This window comes from Oncorhynchus kisutch, linkage group LG11 (assembly GCF_002021735.2).
Source record: "Oncorhynchus kisutch isolate 150728-3 linkage group LG11, Okis_V2, whole genome shotgun sequence".
In the NCBI taxonomy this organism is placed as follows: Eukaryota; Metazoa; Chordata; class Actinopteri; order Salmoniformes; family Salmonidae; genus Oncorhynchus; species Oncorhynchus kisutch.
Genome location: NC_034184.2, coordinates 35,789,602 through 35,813,673, shown reverse-complemented (window position 1 = coordinate 35,813,673; position 24,072 = coordinate 35,789,602). Strand labels below are relative to the sequence as shown.

Below are 24,072 nucleotides of genomic sequence, written 5' to 3'. Positions count from 1 at the left end.
GCGACCTGGCCAAGATAAAGCATAGCAGTGTGAGCAGACAACAAAGAGTTACACATGGAGTAAACAATTAACAAGTCAATAACACAGTAGAAAACAAAGGGGGAGTCTATATACAATGTGTGCAAAAGGCATGAGGAGGTAGGGAAATAATTACAATTTTGCAGATTAACACTGGAGTGATGAATGATCAGATGGTCATGTACAGGTAGAGATATTGGTGTGCAAAAGAGCAGAAAAGTAAATAAATAAAAACAGTATGGGGATGAGGTAGGTGAAAAAGGGTGGGCTATTTACCAATAGACTATGTACAGCTGCAGCGATCGGTTAGCTGCTCAGATAGCTGATGTTTGAAGTTGGTGAGGGAGATAAAAGTCTCCAACTTCAGCGATTTTTGCAATTCGTTCCAGTCACAGGCAACAGAGTACTGGAACGAAAGGCGGCCAAATGAGGTGTTGGCTTTAGGGATGATCAGTGAGATACACCTGCTGGAGCGCGTGCTACGGATGGGTGTTGCCATCGTGACCAGTGAGCTGAGATAAGGCGGAGCCTAGCATGGACTTGTAGATGACCTGGAGCCAGTGGGTCTGGCGACGAATATGTAGCGAGGGCCAGCCGACTAGAGCATACAAGTCGCAGTGGTGGGTGGTATAAGGTGCTTTAGTGACAAAACGGATGGCACTGTGATAAACTGCATCCAGTTTGCTGAGTAGAGTGTTGGAAGCCATTTTGTAGATGACATCGCCGAAGTCGAGGATCGGTAGGATAGTCAGTTTTACTAGGGTAAGCTTGGCGACGTGAGTGAAGGAGGCTTTGTTGCGGAATAGAAAGCCGACTCTTGATTTGATTTTCGATTGGAGATGTTTGATATGAGTCTGGAAGGAGAGTTTGCAGTCTAGCGAGACACCTAGGTACTTATAGACGTCCACATATTCTAGGTCGGAACCATCCAGGGTGGTGATGCTAGTCGGGCATGCGGGTGCAGGCAGCGACCGGTTGAAAAGCATGCATTTGGTTTTACTAGCGTTTAAGAGCAGTTGGAGGCCACGGAAGGAGTGTTGTATGGCATTGAAGCTTGTTTGGAGGTTAGATAGCACAGTGTCCAAAGACGGGCCGAAAGTATATAGAATGGTGTCGTCTGCGTAGAGGTGGATCAGGGAATCGCCCGCAGCAAGAGCAACATCATTGATATACACAGAGAAAAGAGTCGGCCCGAGAATTGAACCCTGTGTCACCCCCATAGAGACTGCCAGAGGACCAGACAGCATGCCCTCCGATTTGACGCACTGAACTCTGTCTGCAAAGTAATTGGTGAACCAGGCAAGGCAGTCATCCGAAAAACCGAGGCTCCTGAGTCTGCCGATAAGAATATGGGGGGTGGCCAGTCCTCTTCTGGCTGTGCCAGGTGGAGATTATAACAGAACATGGCCAAGATGTTCAAATGTTCATAAATGACCAGCATGGTCAAATAGTAATAATCACAGTAGTTGTCGAGGGTGCTGCAAGTCAGCACCTCAGGAGTAAATGTCAGTTGGCTTTTCATAGCCGATCATTAACAGTATCTCTACCTCTCCTGCTGTCTCTAGAGAGGTGAAAACAGCAGGCCTGGGACAGGTAGCACGTCCGGTGAACAGGTCAGGGTTCCATAGCCGCAGGCAGAACAGTTGAAACTGGAGCAGCGGCATGGCCAGGTGGACTGGGGACAGCAAGGAGTCATCATGCCAGGTAGTCCTGAGGCATGTTCCTAGGGCTCTGGTCCTCCGAGAGAGGGAAAGAAAGAGAGAAAGAGAGAATTAGAGAGAGCATACTTAAGTTCACACAGGACACAGGATAAGACAGGAGAAGTACTCCAGATATAACAGACTGACCCTAACCCCCCGAAACAAACTACTGCAGCATAAATCCTGGAGGCTGAGACAGGATGGGTCAGGAGACACTGTGGCCCCAGCCGATGATACCCCCAGACAGGGCCAAACAGGTAGGATATAACCCCACTCACTTTGCCAAAGCACAGCCCCCACGCCACTGGAGGGATATCTTCAACCACCAACTTACCATCCTGAGACAAGGCCCGAGTATAGCCACCAAAGATCTCCGCCACGGCACAACCCAAGGGGGGGCGCCAACCCAGACAAGAAGATCATGTCAGTGACTCAACCCACTCAAGTGACGCACCCCTCCTAGGGACGGCATGGAAGAGCACCAGTAAGCCAGTGACTCAGCCCCTGTAATAGGGTTAGAGGCAGAGAATCCCAGTGGAGAGAGGGGAACCGGCCAGGCAGAGACAGCATGGGCGGTTCGTTGCTCCAGAGCCTTTTCGTTCACCTTCACACTCCTGGGCCAGACTACACTCAATCATATGACCCACTGAAGAGATGAGTCTTCAGTAAAGACTTAAAGGTTGAGATCAAGTCTGCGTCTCTCACATGGGTAGGCAGACCATTCCATAAAAATGGAGCTCTAGGAGGCCTGCGTCTTGTGACCGTAGCGTACGTGTAGGTATGTACGGCAGGACCAAATCGGAAAGATAGGTAGGAGCAAGCCCATGTAATGCTTTGTAGGTTAACAGTAAAACCTTGAAATCAGCCCTTGCCTTAACAGGAAGCCAGTGTAGGGAGGCTAGCACTGGAGTAATATGATCACATTTTGGGGTTCTAGTCAGGATTCTAGCAGCCATATTTAGCACTAACTTTATTTAGTGCTTTATCCGGGTAGCCGGAAAGTAGAGCATTGAAGTAGTCTAACCTAAAAGTAACAAAAGCATGAATTAATTTTTCTGCATCATTTTTGGACAGAAAGTTTCTAATTTTTGCAATGTTACATAGATGGAAAAAAGCTGTCCTTGAAACAGTCTTGATATGTTAGTCAAAAGAGAGATCAGGGTCCAGAGTAATGCCGAGGTCCTTCACAGTTTTATTTGAGACGACTGTACAACCATCAAGATTAATTGTCAGATTCAACAGAAGATATCTTTGTTTCTTGGGACCTAGAACAAGCATCTCTGTTTTGTCCGAGTTTAAAAGTAGAAAGTTTGCAGCCATCCACTTCCTTATGTCTGAAACACAGGCTTCTAGCGAGGACAATTTTGGGGCTTCACCATGTTTCATTGAAATGTGCAGCTGTGTTGTCATCCGCATAGCAGTGAAAGTTAACATTATGTTTTGAATGACATCCCAAAGAGGTAAAATATATAGTGAAAACAATAGTGGTCCTAAAACGGAACCTTGAGGAACACCGAAATGTACAGTTGATTTGTCAGAGGACAAACCATTCACAGAGACAAACTGATATCTTTCCGACAGATAAGATTTAAACCAGGCCAGAACTTGTCCGTGTAGACAAATTTGGGTTTCCAATCTCTCCAAAAGAATTTGGTGATCGATGGTATCAAAAGCAGCACTAAGGTCTAGGAGCACGAGGACAGATGCAGAGCTTCATGAAAAGGTCATTTACCACCTTCACAAGTGCAGTCTCAGTACTATGATGGGGTCTAAACTAGACTGAAGCATTCCGTATACATTGTTTGTCTTCAGGAAGGCAGTGAGTTGCTGTGCAACAACTTTTTCTAAAAGATAGGGTCCAGTATGCAACTTGAAGGTTTAGAGGCCATGATTATTTTCATCATTGTGTCAAGAGATATAGTACTAAAACACTTGAGTGTCTCTCTTGATCCTAGGTCCTGGCAGAGTTGTGCAGACTCAGGACAACTGAGCTTTGGAGGAATACGCAGATTTAAAGAGGAGTTCGTAATTTGCTTTCTAATGATCATGATCTTTTCCTCAAATAAGTTCATGAATTTATTACTGCTGAAGTGAAAGCCATCCTCTCTTGGGGAATGCTGCTTTTTAGGTAGTGTCACAGCTGTTGACGGAAGTGGACCAAGGTGCAGCGTGGTGAGCGTACATTTTCTTTTATTATAAAAATGAAGCCAACAAAACAAACGAGAACACAACCATGAAGCTACAGGCTATAAACAAAAGTCAACTTCCCACACTGAAAGGAGGGAAAAGGGCTACCTAAGTATGGTTCCCAATCAGAGACAACAATAGACAGCTGTCCCTGATTGAGAACCATACCTGGCCAAAACATAGAAAGTACCCCCCCCCCCCCCCATCCCCCCCAAAGGTGCGGACTCTGGCCGCAAAACCTGAACCTATAAGGGAGGGTCTGGGTGGGCATCTATCCGCGGTGGCGGATCAGGTGCGGGACACAGACTCCGCTCCACCACTGGCTCACCCCGCTCCACCACTGGCTAACTCAGTGCCACTTTGATGGCACCTCTGGTGTAGGGACCCTCGTCGCCGACCCCAGACTGGGGACCCTTGTTGCAGGCCCCGGACTGGAGACTGCCGCTGGGGGCTCCGGACTGGAGACCGTCTCTGGGGGCTCCAGACTGAAGGACGTCGCTTGGGGCTCTGGACTGAAGGACGTCCCTGGGGGCTCCGGACTGAAGAACGTCCCTGGGGGCTCCGGACTGAAGGACGTCGCTGTGGGCCCCGGACTGAAGGACGTCGCTGGAGGCTCCGGACTGAAGGACGTCACTGGAGGCTCCGGACTGGAGGATGTCGTTGGAGGCTTCGTGCCATGACTCCCCACTGGACGCTTCGTGCCATGGATCATCACTGGAGGCTTCTTGTCATGGATCATCACTGGAGTGGAGAGACACACAGGAGGCCTGGCTCTGGGAGCAGGCACAGGACTCACCAGGCTGGGGAGACATACAGGAGGCTTAGTTCTTGGCAGAGGCACCGGATACACTGGGCCGTGGAGGCGCACTGGCGGTCTCGAGTGCAGAGCTGGCACAACCCATTCTGGCTGGATGCCCACTTCCACCCGGCAAATGCAGGACGCTGACACAGAGCACACCAGCCTGTGAATGCTCACTCAAGACACCGTGCGCATCACCCCATAGCACGGTGCCTGACCAGTCACATGCTCGCCACGGTAAGCACGGGGAGTTGGCTCAGGTCTGATTCCTGACTCTGCCACACTCCCCGTGTGCGCCCCCCAAAATTTTGTGGAGTGGCGTCCCGGTCTTTAGTGCCAGCCGTGACCCTGTGTAAGCCTGGATCCTCTTTCTTGCTGCCTCCACCTTCCTCTCTGCTGCCAGCTGCTCCCACGGCAGGCGATCCTTTCCCGCCAGGACCTCCTCCCATGTTCAGGATCCTTTGCCATTTAGTATGTCCTCCCATGTCCAGTCCTCCTGAACACGCTGCTCCTCCTTACCACGCTGCTTGGTCCGTTTGTGGTGGGAAGTTCTGTCACGGCTGTTGAAGGAAGTGGACCAAGGTGCAGAGTGGTGAGCGTACATTTTCTTTAATTATAAAAATTACGCCAGCAAAACAACAAACGAGAAAACAACCGTGAAGCTACAGGCTATGTGCCATAAACAAAAGTCAACTTCCCACACTGAAAGGAGGGAAAGGGCTACCTAAGTATGGTTCCCAATCAGAGACAACGATAGACTGCCGTCCCTGATTGAGAACCATACCCGGCCAAAACATAGAAATACAAAATCATAGAAAACAAAAACATAGAATGCCCACCCCAAATCACACCCTGACCAAACCAAATAGAGACATAAAAAGGCTCTCTAAGGTCAGGGCGTGACAGTTAGCTTTGCGACAGTATCAAAAATAGATTTCGGATTGTTCTTATTTTCCTCAATTAAGTTGGAAAATAGGATGATCAAGCAGCAGTGAGTGCTCTTCGATATTGCACGGTACTGTCTTTCCAAGCTAGTCGGAAGACTTCCAGTTTGGTGTGGCGCCATTTCCGATCCAAGTTTCTGGAAGCTTGCTTCAGAGCTTGGGTATTTTCTGTATACCAGGGAGCTAGTTTCTTATGATAAATGTTTTTAGTTTTTAGGGGTGCAACTGCATCTAGGGTATTAAATTGAGTTCCTCAGTTAGGTGGTTAAATGATTTTTGTCGTCTGACATCCTTGGGTAGGCAGAGGGAGTCTGGAAGGGCATCAAGGAATATTTGGGTTGTCTGAGAATGTATAGCACAACTTTTGATGCTCCTTGGTTGGGGTCTGAGCAGATTATTTGTTGTGATTGCAAACGTAATAAAATGGTGGTCCGATAGTCCAGGATTATGAGGAAAAACATTAAGATCCACAACATTTATTCCATTGGACAAAACTAGGTCCAGAGTATGACTTTGACAGTGAGTAGGTCCAGAGACATGTTGGACAAAACCCATTGAGTCGATGATGGCTCCGAAAGCCTTTTGGAGTGGGTCTGTGGACCTTTCCATGTGAATATTAAAATCACCAGAAATTAGAATATTATCTGCTATGACTACAGTGTCCGATAGGAATTCAGGGAACTCAGTGAGGAACGCTGTATATGGCCCAGGAGGCCTGTAAACAGTAGCTATAAAAAGTGATTGAGTAGACTGCATAGATTTCATGACTAGAAGTTCAAAAGACGAAAACGTATATATTTTTTCTGTAAATTGAAATTTGCTATCGTAAATGTTAGCAACACCTCCGCCTTTGCAGGCTGCACGGGAGATATGGTCACTCGTGTAACCAGGAGGTGAGGCCTCATTTAACACAGTAAATTCATCAGGAGGAGGTCTATATCCTAGTGAGATTGCTAAGGCAAACACCGCCATGTTTAGATTTGCCCAACCTAAGTCGAGGCACAGACACAGACAGTCTCAATGGGGATAGCTGAGCTGACTACACTGACTGTGCTAGTGGCAGACTCCACTAAGCTGGCAGGCTGGCTAACAGCCTGCTGCCTGGCCTGCACCCTATTTCATTGTGGAGCAAGAGGAGTTAGAGCACTATCTATGTTGGTAGACAAGATGAGCGCAACCCTCCAGCTAGGATGGAGTCTGTCACTCCTCAGCAGGCCAGGCTTGGTCCTGTTTGTGGATGAGTCCCAGAAAGAGGGCCAATTATCTACAAATTCTATCTTTTGGGAGGGGCAGAAAACAGTTTTCAACCAGCGATTGAGTTGCGAGGCTCTGCTGTAGAGCTCATCACTCCCCCTAACTGGGAGGGGGCCAGAGACAAGCTGATTTACACGCTGAAGCTATGTTGCGCTTGGTGACCTCTGACTGTTTTAGCCTAACATCATTGGTGCCGACGTGGATAACAATATCTCTATACTCTCTACACTCGCCAGTTATTGCTTTAGCCAGCACCATCTTCAGATTAGCCGGTAGCCCTGTCCCCTGGTAAATAGTGTATGATCGCTGGATGATTCGTTTTAAGTCTAATACTGCGGGTAATGGAGTCGCCAATGACTAGGGTTTTCAATTTGTCAGAGCTAATGGTGGGAAGCTTTGGCATCTCAGACCCCGTAACGGAGGAGTAGAGACAAGAGAAGGCTCGGCCTCAGACCCCGACCTGCTGCTTAATGGGGAAAACCGGATGAAAGTTTCTGTCGGCTGAATGAGCGACACCGGTTGAGCATTCCTACAGCATTTCCCTCCAGAAGCCATGAGAAAGTTGTCCTACCAGGGAACAGTGGGTTAAATGCCTTGTTCAGGGGCAGAACAACAGATGTTTACATTGTCAGCTCAGGGATTCGATCCAGCAACCTTTCAATTACTAACCCAACACTCTAATGATTAGGCTGCCTGCCGCCCCAGCTGATACTCAACACGGGGGCCCCTCAGGGGTGTGTGCTCAGTCCCCTCGTGTACTCCCTGTTCACCCATGGCTGCATGGTCAGGCAGGACTCCAACACCATCATTAAGTTTACCAACGACACAACAGCCTGATCACCGACAACGATGAGACAGTCTATAGGGAGGAGGTCAGAGACCTGGCTATATGGTGCCAGGATAACAACCTCTCCCTCAACGTAATACAGACATAGGAGATGACTGTGGACTATAGGAAAAGGAGGACCGATCACGCCCCCATTCTCATCGACGGTGCTCTAGTGGAGTACGTTGAGAGCTTCATGTTCCTTGGTGTCCACATCACCAACAAACTATCATGGTCCAAACACACCGAGACAGTTGTGAAGAGAGCACGACAAAGCCTATTCCCCATCAGGAGACTGAAAAGATTTGGCATGGGTCGTCAGATCCTCAAAAAGTTCTACAACTGCACCATCGAGAGCACTGGTTGCATCCCTGCCTGGTAAGGTAATTGCTCGGCCTCCGACCTAAGGCAATACAGAGGGTAGTGTGTACGGCCCAGTACGTCACTGGGGCCAAGCTTCCTGCCATCCAGGACCTCTACACCAGGCGGTGTCAGAGGGAGGCCCTAAAAAATGTCAAAGACACCAGCCATCCAAGTCATAGCACGGCAAGCGGTGCCGGAGTCTTGGTCCAAAAGGCTTCTTATTAAGAATCTGACCATTTTTTTTCAGTTTTCACCTAAAAGACATACCCAAATCTAACTGCCTGTAGCTCAGGACCTGAAGCAAGGATCTGCATATTCTTGATACCATTTGAATGGAAACGCTTTGAAGTTTGTGGAAATGTGAAATTCATGTAGGAGAATATAACACATTAGATCTGGTAAAAGATAATACAAAGAAAAAAACGATTATTTTTATTTTTATAGTCTTTGAAGTGCAATAGAAAGGCCACAGTTTAGGCACAATGTAGAATTTGGCCACTAGATGGCAGCAGTGTATGTGCAAAGTTTTAGACTGATCCTATGAACCTGATCCTATGAACCATTGCATGCTCTTTATTTTTCTTAAAACTGCATTGTTGGTTAAGGGTTTGTAAGTAAGCATTTCACTGTAAAATCTACACCCGTTGTATTCTGTGCATGTGGCGCATTGGATTTGACATCCAGGTACTTTTTGCAGGTGCTGGAGTTTCCAAATCTAAATTTAACGCAATTTTAATAGAATCACTAGCTAAAATCACTACTTATACAATTCCTGTTTTCTCTCCTTGCAGATTGTGATTCATTATCAATGTTGGTTCTTTTTGTTAAAGTTATATTGTCTATGCTTGTTTAAACTATATGTACAGGTATTCTATTGTCTTCGTAATTTGTAATATACACTGTCCACACAATATCTAAAATACTGGCTTCCCCTTTAACAGTGTGAGAATACCCAGTACCCTATATGATAGGTGTTCATATCTCTTATGTCAAAAATAACATTTCTGTCTCTATCTCTCGGTTTCCTCCCACACTAACATACTTTTTGACCATCTCTCTCTCTCTTTACTATTGTTTTTTTTGTTACTCTCCGTATTGCTATACTACTTCTCTATGCCACAATGTACTGAGTAAAATGTGCTATATATGTCATGATGATTATTATTCTCCACCATGTGACTGATGTATTCAAGCAGGCAGCACAGTGGAGAGGGGGAGCAGTACTCTCTTACTCATCCACTCTTGAAATGTGTGGGAGTGTTAAGTGATAGTGGGTAAGCATTCTCTGCAATGTCCTCCGAGCTGCTCAATAAATGTACAAAATATCTGCACGCAGAAAAGGTTGAAAATATCTCATCTAGACAACTGAAAGTGGATACAGCCATAACGTATAAATTGATAAGATGATTTAGTCCATTGGTAATCCCTCATTATTGTAATTACATAGATCCCTATGTGCAACACTCCACTACAATTTCTCTAATTAGATATGGAATATTTAGTCATTAAAATCCCGCTTTCCAAAAACAGAATATTTATTTTCGAGTAATCTATATATATGTATGCCAGAACATATCTGGTGGGTGTGTGCCTGTGTTGCTCCTCCCACTTTTGGACAATACAGTCCCATACAACAGATTAATGCCTCCACAACCTCCTCTGACAAGTTTGGAAGTTTTTCCCAGCAAGCTGTTCGAATGTGCATCACATGACATTGAGGAACAGAGGGAGTAGGAGATGATAGGCAAAGCATCAGTCACTCATCCTAGTTGGAGCTAGATGAGGACCCTGGCAGAACTGTGGGAGTTTGACCTCAAAAGGTGAGTGGAGCAGCATTTTTTACGTTTTTGCAATGGTGGTTGTTGAGACAAGTCAACTGAACAAGAATAGTTGTTTGTAACTGCAAACAGAGCAAGGCAAATTATATTTTATGTAATATCAGTGAATTAGGAAATGTTTGAAAATAGCTTCTCATTTTAAGCAGTTACTTTGGACTTTGTAAGGACTTGCTCAATGTTGTATCAAAATGAAAATCCCTTTCATGGGTGGATGGAGTGAATCACCTGTGAGTCGGTTAAGAAGGAAATATTGGACTGATAAGGCTTTCGCTTACCAGATGTGTTATCTTATTCTGTATTACTCTATACAGCAATACTGTGTGTATAGTGCTGTATATGCTAAAGTACACTTTCTTAGGATAGTAAATGCTGTTTTTACAATGTTGTTGAGATATAGTTTTATTGTTTGGCTGTAATAGACCAGAACTACATCAGTTCCAGATGCTGAGTTAAGTCACGAACAGCTGCTTTCAATTAATGTCTCTCTCTCTAGAAACATTATACACTGGGTAAGCGTGTGTTTACTTTAGATGTGGAATTGAGGCATACAAGATTTCATAGCTAATTGGGTACTTTAATGTAGGTTTTCAGAAACCCATCAAGTTCACATGGAGTGGGTGGTGACCCAAACCATTTTAACCATGTAATTGAGCGTTAGCAATTCATTTGTCATGTTTAAGTGATTACTTGGAACATATTGGATATTTTCTACACAAAACAAGTCTATTTTAGCCATGAATTTAACTCAAATAGTTGCCATTTTCTTAAAAGTAAAGTTATTTAGGTATACACTGAGTATACAAAATATTAGGAACACCTTCCTAATATTGCGTTGCACCCCTTTTGCCCTTAGAACAACCTCAATTTGTTGGGGCATGAACTCTACAAGGTATCCCTGTTCCACACGGATGCTGGCTCCAATGCGTCCCACAGTTGTGTCAAGTTGGCTGGATGTCCTTTGGGTGGTGGACCATTCTTGATACACATGGGAAACTGTTGAGCGTGGAAAAACCCAGCAGCGTTGCAGTTCTTGGGACAAACTGGTGCGTTTGGCACCTACTACCTTACCTTGTTCAAAGGCACTTAAATCTTTTGTCTTGACCATTCAACTTCTGAATAGCACACATACACATTCCATGTCTCAATTGTCTCAAGGATTAGAAATCCTTCTTTAGCCTGTCTCCTCCCCTTCATCTACACTGATTGAAGTGGATTTAACAGTGGGATTATAGCTTTCACCTGGATTCACCTGGTCAGTGTACAGTTTGTCATGGAAAGAGCAGGTGTTCAGTTTTGCATACTCAGTGTACAGTATATCCTCAGCTTTGTCTTCTCATTGTCTATGTTTGATGATAAATGATAAATACTAATAATATGATAAACCCACCACGCGTTAAATTTGGCCAGACCCTTACTCCAGCCCCATAGTCAACCGCACCCTAAACCACATCTTAGGGTGGAGGCAATCAAAAGAAAACCACAAAACAGTCTCGGCCAGGTCCTCCATGTACTGTAGATGAACAAAGCTTGACCACTCTTGTAATTCTTCTTCATCAAGCTCAGTCCTCTCTCCTAGCCGTTATGTATACTGAACAAAAATATGTAACGTTTATAGAGTTGGTCCTATTTTTAATGAGCTGAAATAAAGATCCCAGAAATGTTTCATGCGCACAAAAATATTATTTCTCTCGTATTTTGTGCACAAATTTGTTTACATCCCTGTTAGTGAAAATTTCTCCTTTGCCAAGATAATCCATCCACCTGACAGGTGTGGCATATCAAGAAGCTGATTAAACAGCATGATCATTATACAGGTGCACCTTGTGCTGGGGACAATAAAAGGCCACTCTAAAACACAATGCCACAGATGTCTCAAGTTTTGAGGGAGTGTACAATTGGCATGCTGACCGCAGGAATGTCCAACAAGGCGGTTGCCAGATAATTTAATGTTAATTTCTCGACAATAAGCCGACCTCCAACGCTGTTTTAGAGAATTTAGCAGTACATCCAACCGGCCTCACAACAGCATCTGGCTTCCTCCACATCTGGCTTCGTCACCTGAGGGATCGTCTGATGAGAGTGAGGGGTGCTTGCTGAGAAGTATATCCGTCTGTAATAAAGCCCTTTTGTGTGGAAAAACTAATTGTGATTGGCTGGGCCTGGCTCCCCAGTGGGTGGACCTGGCTCCTAAGTGGGTGGGCCTATGCCCTCCAAGGCCCACCCATGGCTGCATCCCTGCCCAGTCATGTGAAATCCATAGATTTGGGCCTAATTGTTTTATTTCAACTGACTGATTTCCTTCTATGAACTGTATCTCAGTAAAATATTTGAAATTGTTGCATGTTGCGTTTATATTTTTGTTCAGTTTATGTGTTGATTCAATATTAATCTCTGCCAGTTTCAAATTCTATATAAAGCTGTGAAAATAATGTTTTTACTGCAACAATGTAAATAGCTCCAGGTCACTAGTTTTCTGTACATGAGGTGTTACTTACCACCCACACTGCTAAAGGGAATAGCAGAACCATGTTCATAAGTATTGTGATAGTTTTGAAAAGATAAACATTGCTCCACTGTGGACTTCGTCAGAGGGTTTGTGATTTGAAAATTCCTTATGATTATGTCATATAGCATGTTCTTCATTTTATAGAAAGTTTGGCATAAATGTAACTGTTCAATACAGTGGTCCTCTTTTTTTGCACATTTGACATCAGTAAACTTCGAACACTGCAAGGGAAAATAATATCTCAGACCAAAGGCAGGAGTAGCCTTCAGTTAAGCTATGCAGTATTCAAAATCCTGAAATAGGGCTTCAGAAATAGACGTTTCTCAGGCCTTTGACACTGACTTGGTTATTACATTAGGCTCTCAGGGAAAATGACCTAAATGTCCATGATATGAAAAAGCTGTTTACCGCCCATTTACAGTGAGGTATTCATTTAATCAGGATTACCGAGTATTTCATTACATACAAAAAGCCTTGAAGTGGGTGAAACATTCAGTGGCTAAGACGCTGTATCAAAGCAAATGTTTTTAAAGTTAAATTTTTATGCATATCTAGGGAGTTGTGAAGTGATGTGAATTTGTTAAACATTTGTCCATGGCTGTATTCTCTTCAAAGAACTGCTGTTGATGGATGTTTTTTCTCAGTGGAACCGACTTGAAGGCACTGTTGGTGAAATTAGATGAGGTATCCTTTTTCCTCAAACTCTGAAACTATGTGGTAGGATATTTTACTGTATCGAATAAACTCATAAACAACAAATTTTTATTCTCACAAGAGGACTGTGGTTCTGTTGGTTCTAAACAGTCGGTATCAATTCGTGGGGGTAGGGTCAAAAGTAATTTTGTTGATAATAAATCATTTAAAAAAATATATATATATTTCACCTTTATTTAACCAGGTAGGCTAGTTGAGAACAAGTTCTCATTTGCAACTGCGACCTGGCCAAGATAAAGCATAGCAGTGTGAGCAGACAACAAAGAGTTACACATGGAGTAAACAATTAACAAGTCAATAACACAGTAGAAAACAAAGGGGGAGTCTATATACAATGTGTGCAAAAGGCATGAGGAGGTAGGGAAATAATTACAATTTTGCAGATTAACACTGGAGTGATGAATGATCAGATGGTCATGTACAGGTAGAGATATTGGTGTGCAAAAGAGCAGAAAAGTAAATAAATAAAAACAGTATGGGGATGAGGTAGGTGAAAAAGGGTGGGCTATTTACCAATAGACTATGTACAGCTGCAGCGATCGGTTAGCTGCTCAGATAGCTAATGTTTGAAGTTGGTGAGGGAGATAAAAGTCTCCAACTTCAGCGATTTTTGCAATTCGTTCCAGTCACAGGCAGCAGAGTACTGGAACGAAAGGCGGCCAAATGAGGTGTTGGCTTTAGGGATGATCAGTGAGATACACCTGCTGGAGCGCGTGCTACGGATGGGTGTTGCCATCGTGACCAGTGAGCTGAGATAAGGCGGAGCTTTACCTAGCATGGACTTGTAGATGACCTGGAGCCAGTGGGTCTGGCGACGAATATGTAGCGAGGGCCAGCCGACTAGAGCATACAAGTCGCAGTGGTGGGTGGTATAAGGTGCTTTAGTGACAAAACGGATGGCACTGTGATAAACTGCATCAAGTTTGCTGAGTAGAGTGTTGGAAGCCATTTTGTAGATGACATCGCCGAAGTCGAGGATCGGTAGGATAGTCAGTTTTACTAGGGTAAGCTTGGCGGCGTGAGTGAAGGAGGCTTTGTTGCGGAATAGAAAGCCGACTCTTGATTTGATTTTCGATTGGAGATGTTTGATATGAGTCTGGAAGGAGAGTTTGCAGTCTAGCCAGACACCTAGGTACTTATAGACGTCCACATATTCTAGGTCGGAACCATCCAGGGTGGTGATGCTAGTCGGGCATGCGGGTGCAGGCAGCGACCGGTTGAAAAGCATGCATTTGGTTTTACTAGCGTTTAAGAGCAGTTGGAGGCCACGGAAGGAGTGCTGTATGGCATTGAAGCTTGTTTGGAGGTTAGATAGCACAGTGTCCAATGACGGGCCGAAAGTATATAGAATGGTGTCGTCTGCGTAAAGGTGGATCAGGGAATCGCCCGCAGCAAGAGCAACATCATTGATATACACAGAGAAAAGAGTCGGCCCGAGAATTGAACCCTGTGGCACCCCCATAGAGACTGCCAGAGGACCAGACAGCATGCACTCCGATTTGACGCACTGAACTCTGTCTGCAAAGTAATTGGTGAACCAGGCAAGGCAGTCATCCGAAAAACCGAGGCTCCTGAGTCTGCCGATAAGAATATGGTGATTGACAGAGTCGAAAGCCTTGGCAAGGTCGATGAAGACGGCTGCACAGTACTGTCTTTTATCGATGGCGGTTATGATATCGTTGAGTACCTTGAGTGTGGCTGAGGTGCACCCATGACCGGCTCGGAAACCAGATTGCACAGCGGAGAAGGTACGGTGGGATTCGAGATGGTCAGAGACCTGTTTGTTGACTTGGCTTTCGAAGACCTTAGATAGGCAGGGCAGGATGGATATAGGTCTGTAACAGTTTGGGTCCAGGGTGTCTCCCCCTTTGAAGAGGGGGATGACTGCGGGCAGCTTTCCAATCCTTGGGGATCTCAGACGATATGAAAGAGAGGTTGAACAGGCTGGTAATAGGGGTTGCGACAATGGTGGCAGATAGTTTCAGAAATAGAGGGTCCAGATTGTCAAGCCCAGCTGATTTGTACGGGTCCAGGTTTTGCAGCTCTTTCAGAACATCTGCTATCTGGATTTGGTTAAAGGAGAACCTGGAGAGGCTTGGGCGAGGAGCTGCGGGGGGGGCGGAGCTGTTGGCCGAGGTTGAAGTAGCCAGGCGGAAGGCATGGCCAGCCGTTGAGAAATGCTTATTGAAGTTTTCGATAATCATGGATTTATCAGTGGTGACCGTGTTACCTAGCCTCAGTGCAGTGGGCAGCTGGGAGGAGGTGCTCTTGTTCTCCATGGACTTCACGGTGTCCCAGAACTTTTTGCAAACTTCTGCCTGAAGAAGCTGGCCTTAGCTTTCCTGACTGACTGCGTGTATTGGTTCCGGACTTCCCTGAACAGTTGCATATCATGGGGACTATTCGATGCTATTGCAGTCCGCCACAGGATGTTTTTGTGCTGGTCGAGGGCAGTCAGGTCTGGGGTGAACCAAGGGCTGTATCTGTTCTTAGTTCTGCATTTTTTGAATGGAGCATGCTTATCTAAAATGGTGAGGAAGTTACTTTTAAAGAATGACAAGGCATCCTCAACTGACGGGATGAGGTCAATGTCCTTCCAGGATACCCGGGCCAGGTCGATTAGAAAGGCCTGCTCACAGAAGTGTTTTAGGGAGCGTTTGACAGTGATGAGGGGTGGTCGTTTGACTGCGGTGATGGGGAACTGGGGTTCCCCATCACAGAGGCCACAGGAAAATGACCATAAATGTAGGCATGGGAGGGGACAGACATGGATGTAAAAGTGTCTGGCAATATTTCATAGACCTCAGAGAGAAAAGTTCCCCTTTCAATCTTTAAATAGTCAACTAGACACGAGAAAATCAACAGATATGATGGCTGATGAGAGGATATGACCTTTAACATTTTGCTCGGAATAATCAGTCAAGAAGGCAATATGACCTGTAATTTTGTCTGATGAGAATAGGATGTGTCCACCTCCTAGACTCCCCCTGAAAAGTGAAGTTTGGGGTAAGATATTGCTGATCTGCATATGATTATTTTTCTCTCACTCTCTCTCTTCTCCCTTTCTCTGAGATGACAAACTGATTATTTTTCTGTCTGGAAGCCCGGACTTCACCATTGGACTTCCTGTGAAGAGTTTTTCTCTTTATCCCTTCATTAGAAATCCACTATGATGCAGAAATTATTTCCTGTGTTTGAGCAACAGACTTAATAATGATACCTGTAAACTCTAAAGGCCTCCTTCCAACGAACCAACTGGAAATATTTGGCAGAGTGGAGATTCCATGATTAGCTTCAGTGATAACTAATGTTGTGTTACATTTCAGATTGGTACAGAAATTACAATTACTATAGCTTGAGAAATAAAAGTCAAATCCATTAGAGAATGATGAAAATTACATTTGAACACTAAAATTGAAGAACAAAAAATAATTATGGGTGCTTCTGACAATCGAACAATTACTGACCCAAAAAAGGCATCCCTGTTTGTGTTGCTCTACAGTAGATGGTCTCTGATGGAAAAGCAGCTAGGGAAAATAAAAGGGAAAATTAACACATTGTGACAAAACCAAATGTAGAGAAAGATATGAATTCATGATTTTAGTCATTTCATCATGATAAAGTGTGTACTATAGCACTATGTCTTGCCTGCCAGAGCTCTGGTCCAGTAGCTCATTAAAGCTTAAATCTCATTCAATTCCAGCTTAACTTTCTGTTTCACAATGACTTTTTGAGCTGTAAAAATATACTGTTGTGTAGTTATTATGCACATTATGATAATGAGAAGAGAAAAAGGAAAACGACATATTGTAACTGATCCAAACAACATACAGCATATTGCATCTTCTGGAGTGGATGTAAATACGTAACCTGAACATGAGTCTAGTCTAGTTGTTATTATTCTTAGAGTGGACATTTTATGAAGGTCATTGGAAGCCTTTGGAAGAGCAGCAGGACTTGTTTCTGTAAACTCATCCTTTTATATAAAGCAGCCTTTTATATGGTTCCCTCTGTCAAGGAGTGAGGTCAAGTTTATGCCATTGATGACGTAGGATCCCATGAACACTTTTGCTGTTATCGCTCTAGGTGTTGTCCTAAGATAGTGTGGTATTCTTCATGTCTATTAACTATTAATCAAGTGCTTTGGGGTGTTGTATTTATGCACTTAGAAATCAATCATAAGAAAGGTGTGCTTGTTTTTCTGATGTACTATATAGATACAGTACCAGTCAAAAGTTTGGACACATCTACTCATTCATGGGTTTTTCTTTATTTTTACTATTTTCTAGATTGTAAAATAATAGTGAAGACATCAAAACTATGAAATAACACCTATGGAATCATGTTTTAAGCAAAAAAGTGTTTAACAAATCAAAATATATTTTATTTTTGAGATTCTTCAAAGTAGCCACCCTATGTCTTGATTACAGCTTTGCACTCTCTTGGCATGCTCTCAACCAGCTTCATGAAGTAGTCACCTGGAATGCATTTCAATTAACAGGTGTGCCTTGTAAAAAGTTAATTTGTGGAATTTCTTTCCTTCTTAATGCATTTGAGCCAATCAGTTGTGTTGTGACAAGGTAGGGGTGGAATATAGAAGATAGCCCTATTTGGTAAAATATCAAGTTCATATTATGGCAAGAACAGCTCAAATAAGCAAAGAGAAATGACAGTCCATCTTTACTTTAAGACATGAAGGTCAGTCAATCCAGAAAATGGTTACTACATGATTCCATATGTGTTATTTCATAGTTGTGATGTCTTCACTATTATTCTACAGCATAGAAAATAGAAAAAATAAAGAAAAACCCTTGAATGAGTAGGTGTTCTAAAACTTTGGACTGGTACTGTATGTACTGTATCTTACCGTGCACTTTATACATGAGGTCTCTAGTAATAACACCAGACATCTGGTCAATGTTACACAAGAAGGACTGCCCTTCCAAAAAATATCCAAATAGAGTTACAGAGAATGTAGGGGTTCAGTAAGAGTATGTTGAAAGCATGTGTGTGTACGTGCACCACATTTTTTTGTGAGTGCATATTTCAGTCCCCTTAGGGTTGCAGCTAGGGTAGCAATGGGGACTTGAAGGGTCATTCAGCTCTTAATTTAGAAAGTTCTGCTTTTCATTACATCAAGCCATATGTCCCGGTATCTGCCTTGCTATGGACACTCCACTCTGCTTCCTGGAATTGTTATGTCAGTCACTGAACTAATCTCTCTCTCTCCAATTGTGTGTATATGTGTGTTAGTGTGTGTGTGTGTGTGTGTGTGTGTGTGTGTGTGTGTGTGTGTGTGTGTGTGTGTGTGTGTGTGTGTGTGTGTGTGTGTGTGTGTGTGTGTGTGTGTGTGTGTGTGTGTGTGTGTGTGTGTGTGTGTGTGTGTGTGACACCTTTTGGACCAATCAGTTAGAGGTCCTTGGGGCAGCAAGAAATGTTTACATTGGTTCATTGGGAGACCATTTGACTGTAAATGTTCTGTGTGTTTGCGCGCAAGTTATTGCATCTGCATTCGTATAGTAAGTTTATGTTATTAACTGTCTTAAAAGTTGACATGAGTTCATGGTGGGATTTGTTGGAATTCTGTGTCTGTCTTTGTGTTGAATGGATTGATCTCTAGTTTTTCTACAATAAAGCCAATTTCATGTTTCAAAACAAAAACATTTTGGGTGTCACACCCTGATCTGTTTTACCTGTCCTTGTGATTGTCTCCACCCTCCTCCAGGTGTCGCCCATCTTCCCCATTATCCTCTGTGTATTTATACCTGTTTTCTCTGTTTATCCGTTGCCAGTTCGTCTTGTTTGTCAAGTCAACCAGCGTTTTTGTTATCAGCGCCTGCTTTTCCCAGTGTCTTTTTCTTGCCCTCCTGGTTTTGACTCTTGCCTGTCCTGACTCTAAGCCCGCCTGCCTGACCACTCTGCCTGCCCCTGGCCCTGAGCCTGTCGACCTGTACCTTTGCCCCACCTCTGGATTGTTGACCTCTGCCTACCCTGACCCTGAGCCTGCCTGCCATTTGGTACCATTGCCCCACCTCTGGTTTCCTGACCCCTGCCTGCCTTGACCTGTCTATTGCCTGCCCCTGTTGGAATAGTAAACCATTGTCTGCCCCTGTTGGAATAGTAAACCATTGTCTATTCCACGTGTCTGCATCTGGGTCTTACCTTGATTCCTGATAGTGAGTGGTTTGGACACAACCGACAGTGGGATTCCATTAAGAGTTAACAATTCAATATTATTATTTACTGAATAGACTAGTGAATCACATTCCCAAGTGACCAAAACAGGGGACAGAGATACACATTTAATCACATAACAGTTTTAAAAGGATGCCAGCATTTACTATTACATTTCATTCAAGTAAGGAATACAATTTTGACATGAATCTGAATAAGTAATGAACTGTAATTTCTAGTTTTTTATTTTCTTTAAAAACATTCTCTGGAACTTTGGTGACTACTAAGTCTTTTTTTAAACCTCCCTCTTTGAGCTAGATTTGTCAATGTGTAGTTCATGAATGCATAATCTGTGAGCAGAATTACTGTCTTACCTCAATTAGCCACGGAATTCCTAGTTTGAAAGCAGCTGTTTTTCTGGAAGCTGTGCAGCGCCATTTTCCATACATTTTCCCCACATGTGCCAGCCACCTAGCAATTTGAGTTCTAGCCAACGAACATGCAGCCCCTTGCCATTTGAGTGACAGCTAGAAAGAGATGCACACACAGCAGATCGAGTGAGAGAAAGCAATGACATGGTGCACATATTTGCACATAGGTGATGTAGTACGCAATTTTCAGTGACCACTTTTGGCTCGTGACCTCTATTTTGCTAAAAAAAAGTATACAAAGTACCGGAAAATCTCTTTCAGTAATTCAACCCTTGACAAGAACTAGAATAAATGTGACTGTGTCTGTAGGCTAATCAGGTAAGCAGGAGATGTGCACAATCACACCAGTGCTTTAGGGGCTTTAGGGGCATACAAAATGTGATGTACATTGCCTTCAGAAAGTATTCAATGGTATTCATAGCCCTTGACTTATTCCACATTTTTTTGTGTTACAGCCTGAATTCAAAATCAATTGCATTTCTTTTTTTTCTCTCACCCATCTACACACAATACTCCATAATGACAAATTGAAAACATGTTTTTAGAAAATGTTGCTAATTTATTGAGAATGAAATACAGAAATATCTCATTTACATAAGTATTCATACAAGTATTCATACATATGTTAGAATCACCTTTGAACAGTAACTACAGCTGTGAGTCTTTCTGGGTAAGTCTCGAAGAGACACCTGGATTGTACAATATTTTCCCATTATTCTTTTCAAAATTCTTCAAGCTCTATCAAATTGGTTTTTGATTGTTGCTAGACAACCATTTTCAAGTCTTGCAAGTGATTTTCAAGCAGATTTAAATCAGAACTGTTATTTGGCCACTCGGCATCATTCACTGTCTTCTTAGAAAGCAACTCCAGTGTAGCAACTCCAGTGTAGATTTGGCCTTGTGTTTTAGGTTATTGTCATGCAGAAATGTGAATTAATCTCCCAGTGTCTGGCGGAAAGCAGACTGAACCAGGTTTTCCTCTAGGATATTACCTGTGCTTAGCCCCATTCCATAAATTTTTTATTCTGAAAAACTCCCCAGTCCTTTGTGATTACAAGCATACCCATAACATGATGCAGCCACCACTATGCTTGAATATATGGAGAGTGAAACTCAGTAATGTGTTATATTGGATTTGCCCCAAGCATAACACTTTGTATTCAGGACAAAAAGTTTCTTGGCCACATTATTTTCTGTATTACTTTAGAGCATTGCTGCAAACAGGATGCATGTTTTGGAATATTTGTATTCTGTACAGGCTTCCTTCTTTTCACTCTGTCAATTGTGGAGTATCTACAATGTTGTTGATCCATCATCATACTGGAAACACTTATCTCCCTCACTAGCTTTAAGCACCAACTGTCAGAGCAGCTCACAGATTACTGCACCTGTACATAGCCCACCTATAATTTAGCCCAAACAACTACCTCTTTCCCAACTGTATTTAATTTTAATTAATTTATTTATTTTGCTCCTTTGCACCCCATTATTTTTTATTTCTACTTTGCACATTCTTCCATTGCAAAACTACCATTCCAGTATTTTACTTGCTATATTGTATTTACTTTGCCATCATGGCCTTTTTTGCCTTTACCTCCCTTCTCACCTCATTTGCTCACATTGTATATAGACTTGTTTATACTGCATTATTGACTGTATGTTGGTTTTTACTCCATGTGTAACTCTGTGTCGTTTTATCTGTCGAACTGCTTTGCTTTATCTTGGCCAGGTCGCAATTGTAAATGAGAACTTGTTCTCAACTTGCCTACCTGGTTAAATAAAGGTAAAATAAATAAATAAATAAAATAAAATCAGTTGTCTCCCATCACATCCATTAAACACTGTGACTGTTTTAGTCCCTATTGGCCTCATGGTGACATTCCTGAACCGTTTCCTTCCTCTCCGGCAAGGAAGGACACCTGTATCTTTGTAGTGAGTGGGTGTATTGATGCACCAAGTGTCATTAAGAACTTCACCATACTCAAAGGGATATTCAGTGTAAAAAAAAAAATACCAATAGGTTCTCTTCTTTGCGAGGCATTGAAAAACCTCCCTGTTCTTTGTGGTTGAATCTTTGTTTGAAATTCACTGCTCGACTGTGGGACCTTACAGATATTTGTATATGTAGGGTACAGAGATGAGGTAGTCATTCATCATGTTAAACCTTATTATTGCACACCGAGTGAGTCCATGTAATTTATTATGCCAATGTTTACTCCTTTGTTACGCCAATGTTTACTCCTGAAGTTAATTAGGCTTGCCATAACAAAGGGGTAGAATACTTATTGACACTTATTGACACTTATTGACACTTATTGACACTTAAGACACTGCATTTCATTCTTAATGAATTTGTAAAACATTTCCAAAAACATAATTCCACTTTGACATTGTGGGTTATTGTGTGCAGGCCAGTGATTAAAGAAAATCTCAATTGAATCCATTGTAAACTCGGGCTGTAACAAAATCATCATGTAGAAAAAGTCAAGGGGTGTGAATACTTTCTGAAGGCACTGTATGTATGCTCTCTATAGTACAGGAAATATCATTTTGTCCATTCAATACATCATTTTCCAATCTTTACATTTCTGAGTTGTATCTGACTGAAAATACCCTTGAGAATTAGACTTGGTGTCAATCGTGTTCATAGAACAGCTAGATTATTCAAGAAAATTAACAGATCAAGGGCCCCATGATGTCTAGACTGCCAAATATTTGATGCCAACCATGGGAATGCCAGATTTCTCAATTATTAGTTCAAATCTGGTATGCTAGTGAATATTTACAAGATCGTCATACACTTATCTATTCCCCACAAACACACCTGGCACACTTCTCCAGAAAACAGTGACATTATTCCTGTGTTCCCATTGGTATAAAAGTGTTTAGGAAATCAGTTAATCAGCAATACAAATGGATGTAGTCATGATCTGTTTGACCTTAGCATATATGGATGTATTTGGGGGGGATATGAGAAGTCACATGGTCTCATTTTTCCCACACAAACACACCCACTCACAACATGCGGACTTGCTTGCATTCAGGGATGTCATCTTCATTAGTCCAAACGAGAGCTTCTATTGGACAAATGCAAGTAGGTCTCGCCCCGTTACGTTCTGTTTGTTTCCGTTTAAGAAACGTTTTGCTACATAATCGGCTAAATGAATTCGCCCCTGCAAATTTAGAAACACACACACACACACAGCTGTTTACATGCTTACTGCAACGACATAGGGCGCACATACGGAGTAATATTTTACACGTTTGTAGAATGCATCGAAATCTGGAATACATTTAACACTTTTAGTCTCGATCTTTGAATTCTGTCCAGGACTTGTGGGGGTTTTCTGTCGTTAGATAGGCTACGGAGATACGATCACTGCCAAAAAAGGTTTGATGTTTCAAATAGTTACTGTATACAATGTCGCCTATTTCCTGTGGACTGGTTTAGTGCAAAGGGTCTAGGGTTACTTTGTAGCACAGCGTATTGATAATACTCATGGAAGTTTAAAGTTACGAGTCGATGGTCAATTCAATGATGGCATATACTGTACATGCTCAACTTTTTTTGTCGTGGTGCTCCTCAATGGAGTATCTTATTTCGTCGGTGAGTTGAGTATCTCCTTGGATTAAAGCGTAAGATGCATCATGCAGCACATTTTTCCTCTTCTTCTGTTGTTCCTTTCATCATATTACATTGTTGGATCTGATTTTAATGTGTTAACTCTTACGTAATGGTATATTTACGGGACCTGGGTGCCTTTTTTGTGCTTCTTGCCGTTCATATTAGCGGAACTCGATATCTTTGGCTCTTTGAACATATGGTTGAATTCTTGTAGCCTAGCCCTACTGTTTATTTTGATTAGATGTCTGTATAGAAAATGTACCGATTTTCTGGACAGCAGTTATTATATTTGTGTAATACAGGAAATGCTCTGCTGCTGTTTTCTGTAATGTGCCTATTCTGTATATTATCTTCAGATAACATGTTTAAGTTATCTGTATCTGGCTTTTCACTGCAGAAAAGACACATTGAATAGACCACTTTTGACACCTTCAAATGGGTAGAATATCTGTTAATTGATTTGTCTAGCTTCCATCACATGTAGACCCAATTGTAGTTGTGTTGATAAGAACTTGGTGAGATATTGAACAGGCATAATAGAGCAAAATAAATCCAGGTCACAGACTGTTTTAACCCTTTACTTATCCCCTGTTGATCCCCCCCCCCCCCACCACAATAGGTGCTAAATGCTCTCCCAAACTAGTTGACTTTATATGAGGCGATAATGCAAAGGCCCCCTGTGATATTCTATTG

At 42.9% G+C, this 24,072-nt stretch overlaps 1 protein-coding gene across 3 annotated transcripts in view; it reads left to right on the top strand.

Annotated features, from left to right (window-relative positions):
- The first annotated feature begins 9,797 nt into the window (after nt 1–9,797).
- LOC109899728 (gamma-adducin) overlaps nt 9,798–24,072 on the top strand; it is a 31,978-nt gene continuing 17,703 nt past the window's right edge. For 2 of the 3 annotated variants that reach the window (XM_031835696.1, XM_020495198.2), the window contains exon 1: nt 22,883–23,145. The gene's annotated coding sequence lies outside the window, so the exon portion shown is untranslated. Of the gene's footprint in view, nt 9,912–22,882; nt 23,146–24,072 lie in introns of those variants that run through there. The other variant, XM_031835695.1, reaches the window with a different exon arrangement.